This window comes from Pristiophorus japonicus, chromosome 17, assembly GCF_044704955.1.
Source record: "Pristiophorus japonicus isolate sPriJap1 chromosome 17, sPriJap1.hap1, whole genome shotgun sequence".
Classification (NCBI taxonomy): domain Eukaryota; kingdom Metazoa; phylum Chordata; class Chondrichthyes; family Pristiophoridae; genus Pristiophorus; species Pristiophorus japonicus.
In genome coordinates, this window is record NC_091993.1 from 131,754,116 (window position 1) to 131,768,419 (window position 14,304).

General features: G+C 47.8%; 1 protein-coding gene across 1 annotated transcript in view; it reads left to right on the top strand.

Moving 5' to 3' along the window:
* The first annotated feature begins 13,407 nt into the window (after positions 1-13,407).
* Positions 13,408-14,304, top strand: part of LOC139228324 (gamma-interferon-inducible lysosomal thiol reductase-like) — a 91,800-nt gene continuing 90,903 nt past the window's right edge. The window contains exon 1 of the mRNA XM_070859510.1: positions 13,408-13,455. The gene's annotated coding sequence lies outside the window, so the exon portion shown is untranslated. The remainder of the gene's footprint in view (positions 13,456-14,304) is intronic.

Below are 14,304 nucleotides of genomic sequence, written 5' to 3' on the forward strand. Positions count from 1 at the left end.
TCGGCGGACAGCAGCTTGCGATGAATGACCTCGTGGCCGATGCCAAGCAAAAATGTCCCACAGCATTTCCCCCAAAAATCCAGCAAATTTGCAAGTTCCCACAAGGTGTCTCAGGTTGGCGACATAACTCGCCACGTTCTGCCGTCGGAGCGGTGGTGCGTGTAGAAGCGATACCTGGCCATTAAGAAGCTCTTCTTCGGCTTGAGGTGGTTCTGAACCAGCGTACACAACTCTGTATATGTCTTCTTCGCTGGTTTCTCCGGTGCTAGCAGATTTTTGATGAGGCCGTATATTGTGGACCCATACATGGTGAGGAGAATCGCCCTGCGCTTGATCGCTTTATCGTCCCCGCCCAGCTCGTTGGCCACGAAGTACTGGTCGAGACCCTCAACGAAGGCTTCCCAATCATCACCCTCTACAAATCTCTCTAAAATACCAACGGCAGCCATGACCGCGTGAAAGTTCGTAATCTGTTACTCGTTGCCAATTGTTAAGTATGGAAGAACTCCACAAGACTGAGTACTGTGATCTAAAACTGATGTGACCTTAGTCTCTTTAATACAACTCCAGTGTGCCTAAGCAGCATGGCAGACAACCTTTTATACTCCCTTGCACGAGGTGTGCAGGTGATCTATGGGCCTCCAACAGTTGCGCCCTCTGGTGACGAGTCTTACACAGTTACAATGTTTATACATAACAGGGAGGAGAGGAGTTTGAGTCATTCGGAGTTGCATCAATGTGTGACTGGCTGGCTGGCTGAAAGATGGGGGCTGCTGCCTGATGCAGGTTTACTGGGACAGACCTAGCTGGCATGTCAATGCAGTTCTGGAACTGCGAGGCATGGTCATTTGAGGTCTGTACTGGTGAGGTTCTGGGCCAAGCCGTGGGTTCATCTTGCTCGGTCTGCAGTATCGCGTCTAACCTTGCTCTCTCTACGGCAGTTTGTCAGCACCAAGTATCCGGCGGTCTGTCTCGGCCAAAGCTCGTTCTACTTCCACCTCAGCTGTTGGTTTCTCTATGGCCTCTTCATAGGCTGCGTTCTCGGCTCTAGCAGCAGCAATGGCTAGAGCTTTGGCCCGAGCACTCAGAACTGAAGGCAATGACCTTGAGCTCTTTGCCGAGTGTCCTGACTGTCTGCTGACGTTTTGAGCGCGATTCTAGGGCCAAGGTTTGGACCCGCACCATCGCGTGAGTGATGTCGCTGCTGGAGAGCTTACAGTTTTTGAGAAAGGTTGAGTTTGTTTGTTGTGCCTATTCCTTCAATGTTCCCGTTTTGTCTTGGGTGCAGAGGTCCTTGAGCTCGGTGTATGTCTGGAGTGCAGAGCGAGCTTCACTCAAGTCCATTTGAAGGCTGGTTTTGTCATCCGGGGCACCTTGTAGGTTTTCTAGAATTTGTTCGATTTTCCCCCAGTGTTGTCGTTTTCTTTTCACTGCTTCTACATCGCTGTTAGCTTTGAAAGTGGGATGTCTCTGTCTCTGTGTGCTCGACTCGGAGAGTCTGTACTACTGGGAGAGATCTCATCGAGCTCTGAGTGTCGAGTTTCTCCATCAGGGGAACTGGATGAGGTCGCGGGGACACCTGACATGCTGCTCGCTGTGACCCAACTTTCTCGCTCTCGCACTGCTCACTGTACTGGATTCTGTGAGAGTATATCTCGAGCAGGCGATAACTCTAATTCCGCCAGCTAGTGTCAACGGCAACACAAAGAAATGTGGCCAAAGGTCAGGGCTTCGGTTTCCAAATCCTCGATTATGTGCGGTGAATTAACTGTGGTTCTGGAAGGGTCACATCAACAGGGGTCTGGTCCCAAAACTAACAGTAAAGTGACATGAAGCATCGTAACTTGTCCTCAGGAGAAAAATGTCTCCTCTCCCGAATCCGAAGGTCGCCATCCTGTGGCGGTAAACGGTAAACCAAACTAGGGTGTCCCAGGAGACCACCAGCTCCCACATCACCTGCTCTGCCAGCTCCACTGTATTTTATTCAATTCATTAAGTTTTCAAATTTTGAACGTTTAGTTTTTAATCCCGGCTCTTAATTTAAACCAATGCTCAAGTTTAGAAAAAAAAGAGAAATACTGACCAACCAATCACTTACCTGCTTTCCTGTGACGTTACATGATTTATTTTCATAAAATAGAACCACAGAATCACATACAGCACAGAAGGAGGCCATTCAGCCCATCTTATTTGCACAGACTCTTTGGTAGAGCTATCCAATTAGTCCCACTCCCTGGCTCTTTCCCCATAACTCTGCAAATTCTTTATTTTCCAGTATTAATCCAATTCTCTTTTGAAAGTTACTATTGGATATTCTTCCACAGCCCTTTCAGGCAGCGCGTTCCCGATCACAACAACTCGCTGTGTAAAAACATTCTCCTCATTTCCCTCTGGTTTGTTTGCCAATTACCTTCAATCTGTGTCCACTGGTTACTGCCACTGCCACGGAAACAGTTTCTCCTTAGTGATTCTATCAAAACCATTTGAACACACTAAGCTGAGTTAGAAGCATAGCTGGGGAAGTGACTGAAAGTGCTGACGATGTAAGTTTTCGGAAGGCTTTGAAGGTCAGAAAAGATACAGCAAGGCAGAGGAGTTTAGAGAACGATTGCCAGGACATAGGGAGTGGGAGGAGGGAGGTATGTGAGGAGGGGGGATAGATGAGGAGGGGGGTAGGTGAGGAGGGGGATAGGTGAGGAGGGGCGTAGGTGAGGAGGGGGGTAGGTGAGGAGGGGGGTAGGTGAGGTGGGAGGGTAGGTGAGGTGGGGGGGTAGGTGAGGTGGGGGGGTAGGTGAGGAGGGGGGATAGGTGAGGAGGGGGGTAGATGAGGAGGGGGGTAGGTGAGGAGAGGGGTAGGTGAGGAGGGGGATAGGTGAGGAGAAGGGTAGGTGAGGAGGGGGGTAGGTGAGGAGGGGGGAATAGGTGAGGAGAGGGGTAGGTGAGGAGGGGGGTAGGTGAGGAGGGGGGATAGGTGAGGAGAGGGGTAGGTGAGGAGGGGGGTAGGTGACAGGGCTGGGGAATGAGGAATTGGAAAAATTGAAACTCGATATTATGAAGAAGAAAGAGAGACTTGCATTTATATAGCACCTTTCACAATTACCAGACGTCTCAAACGCTTTACAGCCAATGAAATACTTTTGGAGTGCAGTCACTGTAATGTGGGAAGTGGATGAACGTTCCAGCACCAATAAGATGAGTTATATAAGGGCTGGAGTGAGATGGAAGCCGATACCCACATCGCTCAAAAATAAGAGAATGTATTTTAGGTGACAAATTCCTAACCACATACACTGAATCCCTTTTAATGAATTAATGAAGTAAATAAACATAGAAACACTTCGGTTTACAGTATAGGAGGCCATTAGAGTAATCCAAATCTAATCCCTCTGCCCAACAAATTTCCCACACTCTTCAATCTTATTCTGCTTCAAATTTTTAGCCAAATTTCTTTTAAAACATGAATGATTTCTGTCTCAACTTTGGTAAAGCATTCCATGCACCAACAACGTCCTGTATAAAGACATTTCCACTAAACTATTTTTACAGTGTCAGTTGCAGTAATCTCACTGCTGACTCGGAAGGTCGTGGGTTCAAACAACATTCCAGAATCTGAGCATATAATCTAGGCTACCACTTTAGTACAGTGCTGCATTTCAAATGAGATATTAAACCGAGAACCTGTCTGCCCTCTCAGGTGCATGTAAAAGAGTCCATTGCATTATTTGAAGTGTGACCTTAGCTCCTTTAATAAGATTCCAGAGTGCAGGTACCTCGTGGGTAGCCTGCTTATATACTGTGCTCCCAAGGGATGCTGGGATCCCTTGGGACTCCAACAGGTGAGCCTTCTGGTGGTGGTATGATGCAGGTTACAAGAGGTTAAATACATAACATCACTCCCCCATGAAGTCAACAGTGCACTTATTTACAAAGTGAGACGATCTGGGGCTTTACGCTCCCTTGTTGATCGTCTCAGTACAAATGCTGGTGTGGGTGTGTCAGTTCTTCACTGGGCTGTTGGGCAGTCGGCCTTGCCTAGCTGCTGGGGATGATGAGTTCGGTTTTGTGGTCAACCATGATGTCAGTTGCCACTTGTGTGTATGTTGGAGGGTCAAAGTTGGTGGTGTCCTCTTCGGGTTGTTCGTTTCTGTAGGTGAACCGCAATTTGATTTGGTCCAAATGTTTTCTGTGCATTTGTCCATTGACCAATTTGACTTGAAATACCCAACTCCCCTCTTTGGCTGTGACCGTGCCAGCGAGCCATTTGGGACCATGTCCATAATTGAGCACAAACACAGGATCTTTGATCTCAATATCACGTGACAAATTTGCGCGGTCATGGTACACACTTTGTTGATGCCGCTTGCTCTCCATGTGATCATGGAGATCAGGGTGAACAAGAGAGAGCCTTGTTTTAAGCGCCCTTTTCATGAGCAGCTCAGCTGGGGGAACCCCGGTGAGTGAGTGGGGTCTGGTGCGGTAAGCTGAGCAACACTCGGGACAGCCGGGTCTGCAGGAAGCCTTCCGACACGCGTTTCAAGCTTTGCTTGATGGTCTGAACTGCCCGTTCTGCCTGGCCATTGGATACGGGCTTGAACGGGGCAGATGTGACATATTTGATCCTGTTGCGGGTCATGAATTCCTTGAATTCAGCACTGGTGAAGCACGGCCCATTGTTGCTGACTAGGACATCAGGCAAGTCGTGCACGGAGACATGGCTCGTAGGCTTTCAATGGTGGCCATGGATGATCTTACAGACATTATTGCACATTCAATCCATTTTGAGTAACCGTCCATGACAACCAAAAACATTTTGCCTGGGAATCGGCCCGCACAGTCTACATGGATCCTCGACCACGGTTTGGAGGGCCACGACCACAAACTTAGCGGTGCCTCTCTGGGTGTTGCATTGCTCAGCTGAGAGCAAGCGTTGCATTGGCGCACGCATGACTCAAAATCTGAGTCGATGCCGGGCCACCACACGTGGGATCTGGCTATGGCTTTCATCATTACGATGCCTGGGTGGGTGCTGTGCAGTTCACATATGAACGTATCTCTGCCTTTCTTGGGCAAGACCACGCGATTGCCCCACAATAGGCTGACCGCCTGCAGGGACAACTTGTCTTTGCATCTGTGGAACAGCTTAATCGCCTCCTGCATCTCCACTGGGACACTGGACCAGCTCCCATGGAGGACACAGTTTTTTTTACCAAGGACAGTAAAGGATCCTGGCTGGTCCAGGTCCTGATCTGGTGGGCCGTAATGGGAGGCTTCTCGTTCTCAAATGCCTCCATGACCATGAGTGTTATATATGCAAACTTGTATTTACCTTGGACAGCCACCAGAGGGCTCACCCCGGAGTCCCAAGGAATCCCATAATCCCTTGGGAGCACAGGTACTTAAGGAGGCCTCACAGGTTGGAGAAGCACTCTGGAGACCTGCAATAAAAGACTAAGGTCACATTTTACTTTGAGCTCACAGTATCCAGTCAGACTCTTTCTTCATACATAACAATTGGCGACGAGATACAGATAATGAACCCAACGATGCAGAGAACAGTGGGCATCCTGGAGAAATTCTCGGAGGGAGATGATTGGGAAACCTTCATGGAGCGACTCGACCAATACTTCATGGCCAATGAGCTGGAAGGTGAAACGAACGCTGCCAAATGAAGGGCGATTCTCCTCACCATCTGCGGGGCACCAACAAATGGCCTCATGAAAAATCTACTTGTTCCAGTGAAACCCACAGCAAAATCGTACGATGATTTGTGCACACTGGTCCAGGAGCATCTGAACCCGAAGGAAAGTGTTCTGATGGCGAGGTACCGGTTCTACACCTACAAAAGGTCTGAAGGCCAAGAAGTGGCGAGTTATGTCGCCGAGCTAAGACGCCTTGCAGGACATTGCGAATTTGAAGGACATTTGGAGCACATGCTCAGAGACTTTTTTGTACTTGCCATTGGCCATGAAGTAATACTTCGCAAATTTTTGACTGTAGAGACCCCAACCTTGAGTAAGGCCATAGCAATAACCCAGGCATTCATTACCATCAGTGACAATATGAAGCAAATCTCTCAGCACATGAGTGAACAAAGTGATGTTGTTTTTAAATCGCAATGTACAGGGCAGCCCACATACCTGCAGCTGCACATCCGCAGATGTCTCAGAGTCCACCATTAAGGGTGATGAATGCTAGGCCATTAACATCTGCGTCTGGTGGCCCGGTATCAATGCGGACTTAGAGTCCTGTGTGCACAGATCTAACACATGCTCGCAGTTAAGTAATGCACTCAGGGAGGCCCTCCAAACTGTGGTCTAGGGTCCAGGTTGACTATGCAGGCCCGTTCTTGGGGTAAAATGTTCCTTGTGGTTGCGTACTCCAAATGGATTGAATGAGAGATAATGTCGGCTAGCACGTCCGCTGCCACCACTGAAAGCCTGCGGGCCATGTTTGCCACACACGGCCTACCCAATGTCCTTGTGAGCGACAACGGGCCATGTTTTACCAGTGCTGAGTTCAAAGAATTCATGACCCGCAACAGGATCAAACATGTCACATCTGCTCCGTTTAAACCAGCGTCCAATGGTCAGACAGAGAGAGCAGTGCAAACCATCAAACAAGGCTTAAAGAGGGTAACTGAAGGCTCACTGCAGACTCGCCTATCCCGAGTCCTGCTCAGTTACCGCACAAAACCCCACTCACTCACTGGGATTCCACCTGCTGAACTGCTCATGAAAAGAGCACTTAAGACAAGGCTCTCGTTAGTTCACCCTGATCTACATGAACAGGTAGAGAGCAGGCGGCTTCAACAAAGTGCATACCATGATAGCGCAAATGTGTCACGCGAGATTGAAGTCAATGATCCTGTATTTGTATTAAATTATGGACAAGGTTCCAAGTGGCTTCCTGGCACTATCGTGGCCAAAGAGGGGAGCAGGGTGTTTCGGGTCAAACTTTTAAATGGGCTCATTCACCGGAAACACTTGGACCAAATCAAACTCAGATTTACGGACTATCCTGAGTGACCCACCTTGGACCCTACCTTTTTTGACCCCTCAAGATACACACCAGTGGCAACTGACACTGCGGTTGGCCACGAAACAGAACCCATCATCCACAGCAACCCAGCAGGACCCAACACACCAGGCAGCCCAGCAAGGCCAGCTGCACAGCAGCCCAGTGAGGGCCCAACAGACGGTTCACCAATACCAGCATCTACAGCGAGACGATCAACCAGGCAAAGAAGGGCCCAGATCGTCTCACCTTGTAAATAGTTACACTGTTGACTTTGAGCGGGGGGAGTGTTGTTATATATGCAAACTTGGATTTACCTTGTACAGCCACCAGAGGGTTCACCCCTGGAGTCCCAAGGGATCCCATAATCCCTTGGGAGCACAGGTACTTAAGGATGCCTCACAGGTTGGAGAAGCACTCTGGAGACCGGCAATAAAAGACTAAGGTCACAATTTACTTTGAGCTCACAGTATCCAGTCAGATTCTTTCTTCATACATAACAATGAGCAAGTCCACTGGCTGTGCCATTTCCAATCCCGGTGGTGGGCAATGGCAGCCGACTGAGAGCATCTGCGCAGTTCTCTGTGCCCGGTCTGTGGCGGATGACATAGTTGCATGCCGACAGCGTGAGCGCCCATCTTTGGATGTGGGCAGAGGTATTGGTATTAATCCCTTTGCTCTCAGAGAACAGCGATATGAGCGGCTTGTGGTCAGTTTCAAGCTCAAACTTGAGGCCAAATAAGTACTGATGCCTTTTTTTTACCCCGTAAATGCCAGAGTCTCTTTTTCAATCATGCTGTAGGCCCTTTCGGCCTTGGACAACCTCCTCGACACATAAGTGACCGGTTGCAAAATCCCCGATTCGTTAGCCTGTTGTAACACACACCTGACCACGTATGACGACACATCGCAAGCTAGCACTAATCTTTTACAAGGGTTATACAGGACAAGCAGTTTGTTAGAACACAACAGATTTCTGGCTTTCTTAAAGGCAGCCTCTTGTGAATTCCCCGATACCCAGTCATCTCCCTTGCGCAGTAGCGCATGTAGGGGTTCTAGCAGGGTGCTTAACCCAGGTAGGAAATTACTGAAGTAGTTAAGGGGTCCCAGGAACCAACGCAGCTCCGTCACGTTCTGTGGTCTCGGTGTGTTCTTGATGGCCTCCGTCTTGGCGTCGGTGGGCCTGATGCCGTCTGCTGCGATTCTCCTTCCCAAGAAGTCGACCTCCTGTGCCAGGAAAACACATTTCGAGCATTTCAACCTGAGCCCCACACGATCCAACTGACTAAGAACCTCCTCCAGATTCTTCAGGTGCTCAATGGTGTCCCAACGTGTAACCAGTATGTCATCCTGGAAAACCACTGTGCAAGGAACTGACTTTAGCAGGCTCACCACGTTCCGCTGGAAGATCGCCGCGGCCGACCGAATCCCGGATGGGCACCGGTTGTAGATGAACAGACCTTTGTGCGGTATTGATGCAGGTGAGGCCTTTCATCCAGCTCTTGCGTCATGTAGGCCGAGGTCAGGTCCAGCTTGGTGAATGTTTTCCCTCCAGCCAGGGTCACAAATAGGTCGTCTGCCTTGGGTAGCGGGTACTGGTCCTGCAGCAAAAAACGGTTAATGGTTACTTTGTAATCCTCACAAATTCTAACTGTACCGTCCTCCTTAAGTACCGGGACAATCGGACTGGCCCAGTTGTTGAATTTTCCCGGCGCGATGATGCAGCCTGTCCAGCTCTTTTTCACGCATCATGTACGGTACCGCCCGAGCCTTGTGGTGGATGGATTGCATACCGGGAATCAAATGGATCTGCACTTTTGCCTCTGAGAAGCTTCCAATGCCTGGCTTGAACAACGATGGGAACTTGCTCAGAACCTGGGCACATGAGGTGTCGTCGACGGACAAAAGCGCTCGGATGTCGTCCCAGTTCCAGCGGATTTTTCCCAGACAGCTTCTTCCAAACAATGTGGGGCCATCCGCTGGCACAATCGACAGCGGGAGTTTGTGTACTGCTCCATCATAGGAGACTTTTTCTTCAGCACTGCCAATTACAGGGATTAGTTCCTTGGTGTAAGTCCTTAGCTTGGTGTGAATGGGGCTGAGCTTGGGCCTGTGTGCCTTTTTGCCCCACAGCTTGTCGAATGCCTTTTTACTCATTATGGACTGACTCACCCCCGTGTCCAGTTCCATAGATACTGGGATTCCGTTCAGTTCAACATTCAACATTATTGGTGGACATTTCGTGGTGAAAGTGTGTATCCCGTACACTTCTGCCTCCTCGGTATGAGACTCCAATTCAGCCTGATCCACAGTGGATCGATCTTCCTCTGCAACGTGGTGGTTTGCAGGGTTTACAGCTCGCCTGCACATTCGCTGGATGTGTCTCTTTGTTCTGCAACCGTTGCACTCATACTGCTTGAAGCAGCATTGATGGGTCGATGATCACCTCCACAGCGCCAACAAGGTATTAACTGCCTCACATTAACGATTGATGGCGGACTCGGGGTCATCTGAGGTCGGGCAGCAGCAGCTGGTGTGTACATTCTGCCAGATACATTTCTGCTCGAAACCGACGTTACTTTATCCACAGTACTGGCCGAAACTTCATTACTCTGCAAAACCTGCTTGGTGTTGTGCCTGGTGGATATAAATGCCTGGGCTATCGTTATGGCTTTACTTAGATTTGAAGTTTCTACAGTCAACAGTTTGCGAAGGATTGTCTCATGGCCAATGCCCAGTACAAAAAGTCTCTGAGCATTTGTTCTAGGAATCCCTCAAATTCACAATGTCCTGTGAGGCGCCTTAGTTTGGCGACGTAGCTCACCACTTCCTGGCCCTCCGATCGTTGATACGTGTAGAACCGATATCTCACCATCAAAACGCTTTCCTTAGGATTTAGGTGCTCCCGGACCAGCGTACACAATTCTTCGTAGGATTTCTCTGCTGGTTTAGCCGGGGCCAGGAGATTCTTCATGAGACCATAGGTTGTTGCCCCACAGACAGTTAGGAGGATCGCCCTTCGTTTGGTAGAATTCTCGTCCCCTTCCAGCTCGTTGGCCACGAAGTATTGGTCTAGTCTCTCTACGAAGGCCTCCCAATCATCCCCTTCTGAGAACTTCTCCAGGATGCCAACTGTTCTTTGCATTTTCACGCGGTTGTTCTTTACCTCGTCGCCAATTGATATACTCATAATAAAGGGTGAAACTGAGTACTGTGTGTAATGAGCAAGTGTGACCTTAGCTCCATTAAAAAGATTCCAGAGTGCAGGTACCTCAGAGACGATTCACTCGGCTGATTCCGGAGATGAGGGGGTTACCTTATGATGATAGATTGAGTAGACTGGGTCTTTACTCGTTGGAGTTCAGAAGGATGAGGGGTGATCTTATAGAAACATTCAAAATAATGAAAGGAATAGACAAGATAGAGGCAGAGAGGTTGTTTCCACTGGTCGGGGAGACTAGAACTAGGGGGCACAGCCTCAAAATACGGGGAGCCAATTTAAAACCGAGTTGAGAAGGAATTTCTTCTCCCAGAGGGTTGTGAATCTGTGGAATTCTCTGCCCAAGGAAGCAGTTGAGGCTAGCTCATTGAATGTATTCAAATCACAGATAGATAGATTTTTAACCAATAAGGGAATTAAGGGTTATGGGGTGCGGGCGGGTAAGTGGAGCTGAGTCCACGGCCAGATCAGCCGTGATCTTTTTGAATGGCGGAGCAGGCTCGAGGGGCTAGATGACCTACTCCTGTTCCTAATTCTTATGTTCTTATGTTCTTATGTTCATTGGTGGCCTGCTTATATACCGTGCTCCCAAGGGATGCTGGGACTCCAACAGGTGGACCCTCTGGTGGTCAGGTGTCATGCAGGTTACAAGGGGTTAAATACATAACACGGATGATAGCAGACCCGAGGGGGCACAACTAACAGGAAAGATTGACCGGGGTGGGCTCCTTGTCTGGAATTGAGAAGGGTGAGGGGTGACGTGATAGAGGTCTTTACGATTATGAAAGGGTTTGGTAGGGGAGACTTAGAGAAGATGTTTCCACTTGCATGTGAGACCAGACTATGGGCCATAAATATAAGATAGTACTATTAAATCCAGTGGGGAATTCAGGAGAAACTTCTTTACCCAGAGAGTGGTGAGAATGTGGAACACGCTGCCACAGGGAGGTGTTGAGGTGACTAGCAGAGATGCATTTAAGGGGAAGCTGGATAAACAGATGAGCAGAAAGGAGTAGAAGGGTATGCTGGTAAGGTGAGATGCAGAGGGGTAGGGGCGCTCATGTGGAGCATAAACATTGGTGAGCCGGTTTCTGAACTATATATACTTTGTAATTCAATGCCACTATTTGCATATTTAAGGAGGAGTGAAAATTGGGGCCAGAGCCTCTGCTCTCTCCTGTCTGACTCCTTGTAACAGCCCAAGGTGTAGAGCTGAGGACTCAGGGACTCCTCAGTATGGAACACTCAGAGTAAAATGATTTCAGGGTTAATGTGGTTTGCAGCAGTAACTGGTGCACTAATCATTATCCACTTTTAAATACCATCAGTCACATGCTGAGAATCAATTAAAGAGGTCAGAGTCTCATGCTGGACTAGACGCAGGATGAGGTTTCTGGTCGAGTTGGTTGCTCTCTCTCTTTGGGCTGTGAGTAGATTTATATTTTACCTGTTTGTAATTATGCTCCTGCCCTGTGCACCGTTGAAGTTATTATTAAGGAAGCAGTAGCGGGACATTTGGAAAAGCAAAATTCAATCAAGCAGTGTCAGCATGGTTTTCTAAAAGGGAAATCATGTTTGACAAGTTTGCTGGAGTTCTTTGAAGATGTAACAAGCAGGGTGGATAAGGGGGAACCAGTGGATGTGGTGTATTTGGATTTCCAAAAGGCATTCGATAAGGTGCCACATAAAAGGTTACTGCACAAGATAAAAGCTCACAGGGTTGGGGGTAATATATTAGCATGGATAGAGAATTGGGTAACTAACAGAAAACAGAGAGTCGGGATAAATGGGTTGTTTTCCGTTTGGCAAACAGTAACTAGTGGGGTGCCGCAGGGATCGGTGCTGGGGCCTCAACTATTTACAATCTATATTAATGACTTGGATGAAGGGACCGAGTGTAATGTAGCCAAGTTTGCTGATGATACAAAGATGGGTGGGAAAGAAAATAGCGAGGACACAAAAAAATCTGTAAAGGGATTTAGACAGGCTAAGTGAGTGGGCAAAAATTTGGCAGTGGAGTATAATGTGGGAAAATGTAAGGTTATCCACTTTGGCAGAAAAAATAGAAAAGCAAATTATAATTTAAATGGAGAAAAATCGCAAAGTGCTGCAGTACAGAGGGACCTGGGAGTCCTTGTGCATGAAACACAAAAAGTTAGTATGCAGGTACAGCAAGTAATCAGGAAGGCAAATGGAATGTTGGCCTTTATTGCAAGGGGGATGGAGTATAAAAGCAGAGAAATGCTGTTACAATTGTACCGAGTATTGGTGAGGCCACACAGGGTGTACTGCGTACAGTTTTGGTCTCCATATTTAAGGAAGGATATACTTGCATTGAAGGCTGTTCACTGGGTTGATTCCGGAGATGAGGGGGTTGACTTATAAAGATAGGTTGAATAGGTTGGGCCTCTACACATTGGAGTTCAGAAGAATGAGAGGTGATCTTATCGAAATATATAAGATAATGAGGGGGTTCGACAAGGTGGATGCAGACATGATATTTCCACTCATAGGGGAAACTAAAACTAGCGGACATAGTCTTAGAATAAGGGGCCGCCCATTTAAAACTGAGATAAGGATGAATTTCTTCTCAGAGGGTTGTAAATCTGTGAAATTTTCTGCCCCAGAGAGCTGTGAAGGCTGGATCATTGAATATATTTAAGGCGGAGATAGACAGATTTTTGAGCGATAAGAGAATAAAGGGTTATGGGGAGCGGGCAGGGAGGTGGAGCTGAGTCAATGGTCAGCCATGATCGTATTAAATGGTGGAGCAGGCTCGAGGGGCCAAATGGCCTACTCCTGCTCCTATTTCTTATGTTCTTATGAAGTCAGAAACATTGGTGCTAGTTTCTACAGCCTGCCACATGCCAGATAGCGGGAGTTACTGAGGCTCCGGCACTGGTTCCTCCAGGACCATTGATCAGGAGCTCAGTATGTTCAAATTGGGGCCAGGATTATAATCTGCCTCTGTGTGGCTAAAATCACACCCCCTTGTACACCCCAATACAGAACCTCATCAGGTCTTTTCCTTTATTGTCCCCTAGGTTAAGAGCAGCTATGTAACTGCCGAGACCAGGTTATCATCACTGGTGCAGATCAGCTTATTCTATGAGGCTCGCTGCCCAGACTGCCGTGCATTTGTGGTAAATCAACTCTGTCCAACGTGGCTGAGGCTGAAGGAGATTGTGAACATCACATTGATTCCGTTTGGCAATGCTGAGGTAGCGTGTCACAATATATTTACTGTAAAACATCAAGTCACCTGACCACTGTTAACTCAACACCCAGGGGTATTCAACATTTAGGAAAGATAGACAGAAAGGAAAAGGAGGTGGGGTGGCATTGCTGGTTAAAGAGGAAATTAATGCAATAGTAAGAAAGGAAATTAGCCTGGATGATGTGGAATCGGTATGGGTGGAGCTATGGAATACCAAAGGGCAGAAAACGCTAGTGGGAGTTGTGTACTGACCACCAAACAGTAATGGTGAGGTTGGTGACAGCATCAAACAAAAAATTAGGGATGTGTGCAATAAAGATACAGTAGTTATCATGGGCGACTTTAATCTACATATTGATTGGGCTAACCAAACTGGTAGCAATGCGGTGGAGGAGGATTTCCTGGAGTGTATTAGGGATGGTTTTCTAGACCAATATGTCGAGGAAGCAACTAGAGAGCTGGCCATCCTAGACTGGGTGATGTGTAATGAGAAAGGACTAATTAGCAATCTTGTTGTGCGAGGCACCTTGGCGAAGAGTGACCATAACATGGTAGAATTCTTTATGAAGATGGAGAGTGACACAGTTAATTCAGAGACTTGGGTCCTGAACTTAAGGAAAAGTAACTTCGATGGTATGAGACATGAATTGGCTAGAATAGACTGGCGAATGATACTTAAAGGGTTGACAGTGGATAGGCAATGGCAAACATTTAAAGATCACATGGATGAACTGCAACAATTGTACATCCCTGTCTCGAGTAAAAATAAAACAGGGAAGGTGGCTCGATCGTGGCTAACAAGGGAAATTAAGGATAGTGTTAAATCCAAGGAAGAGGCATATAAATTGGCCAG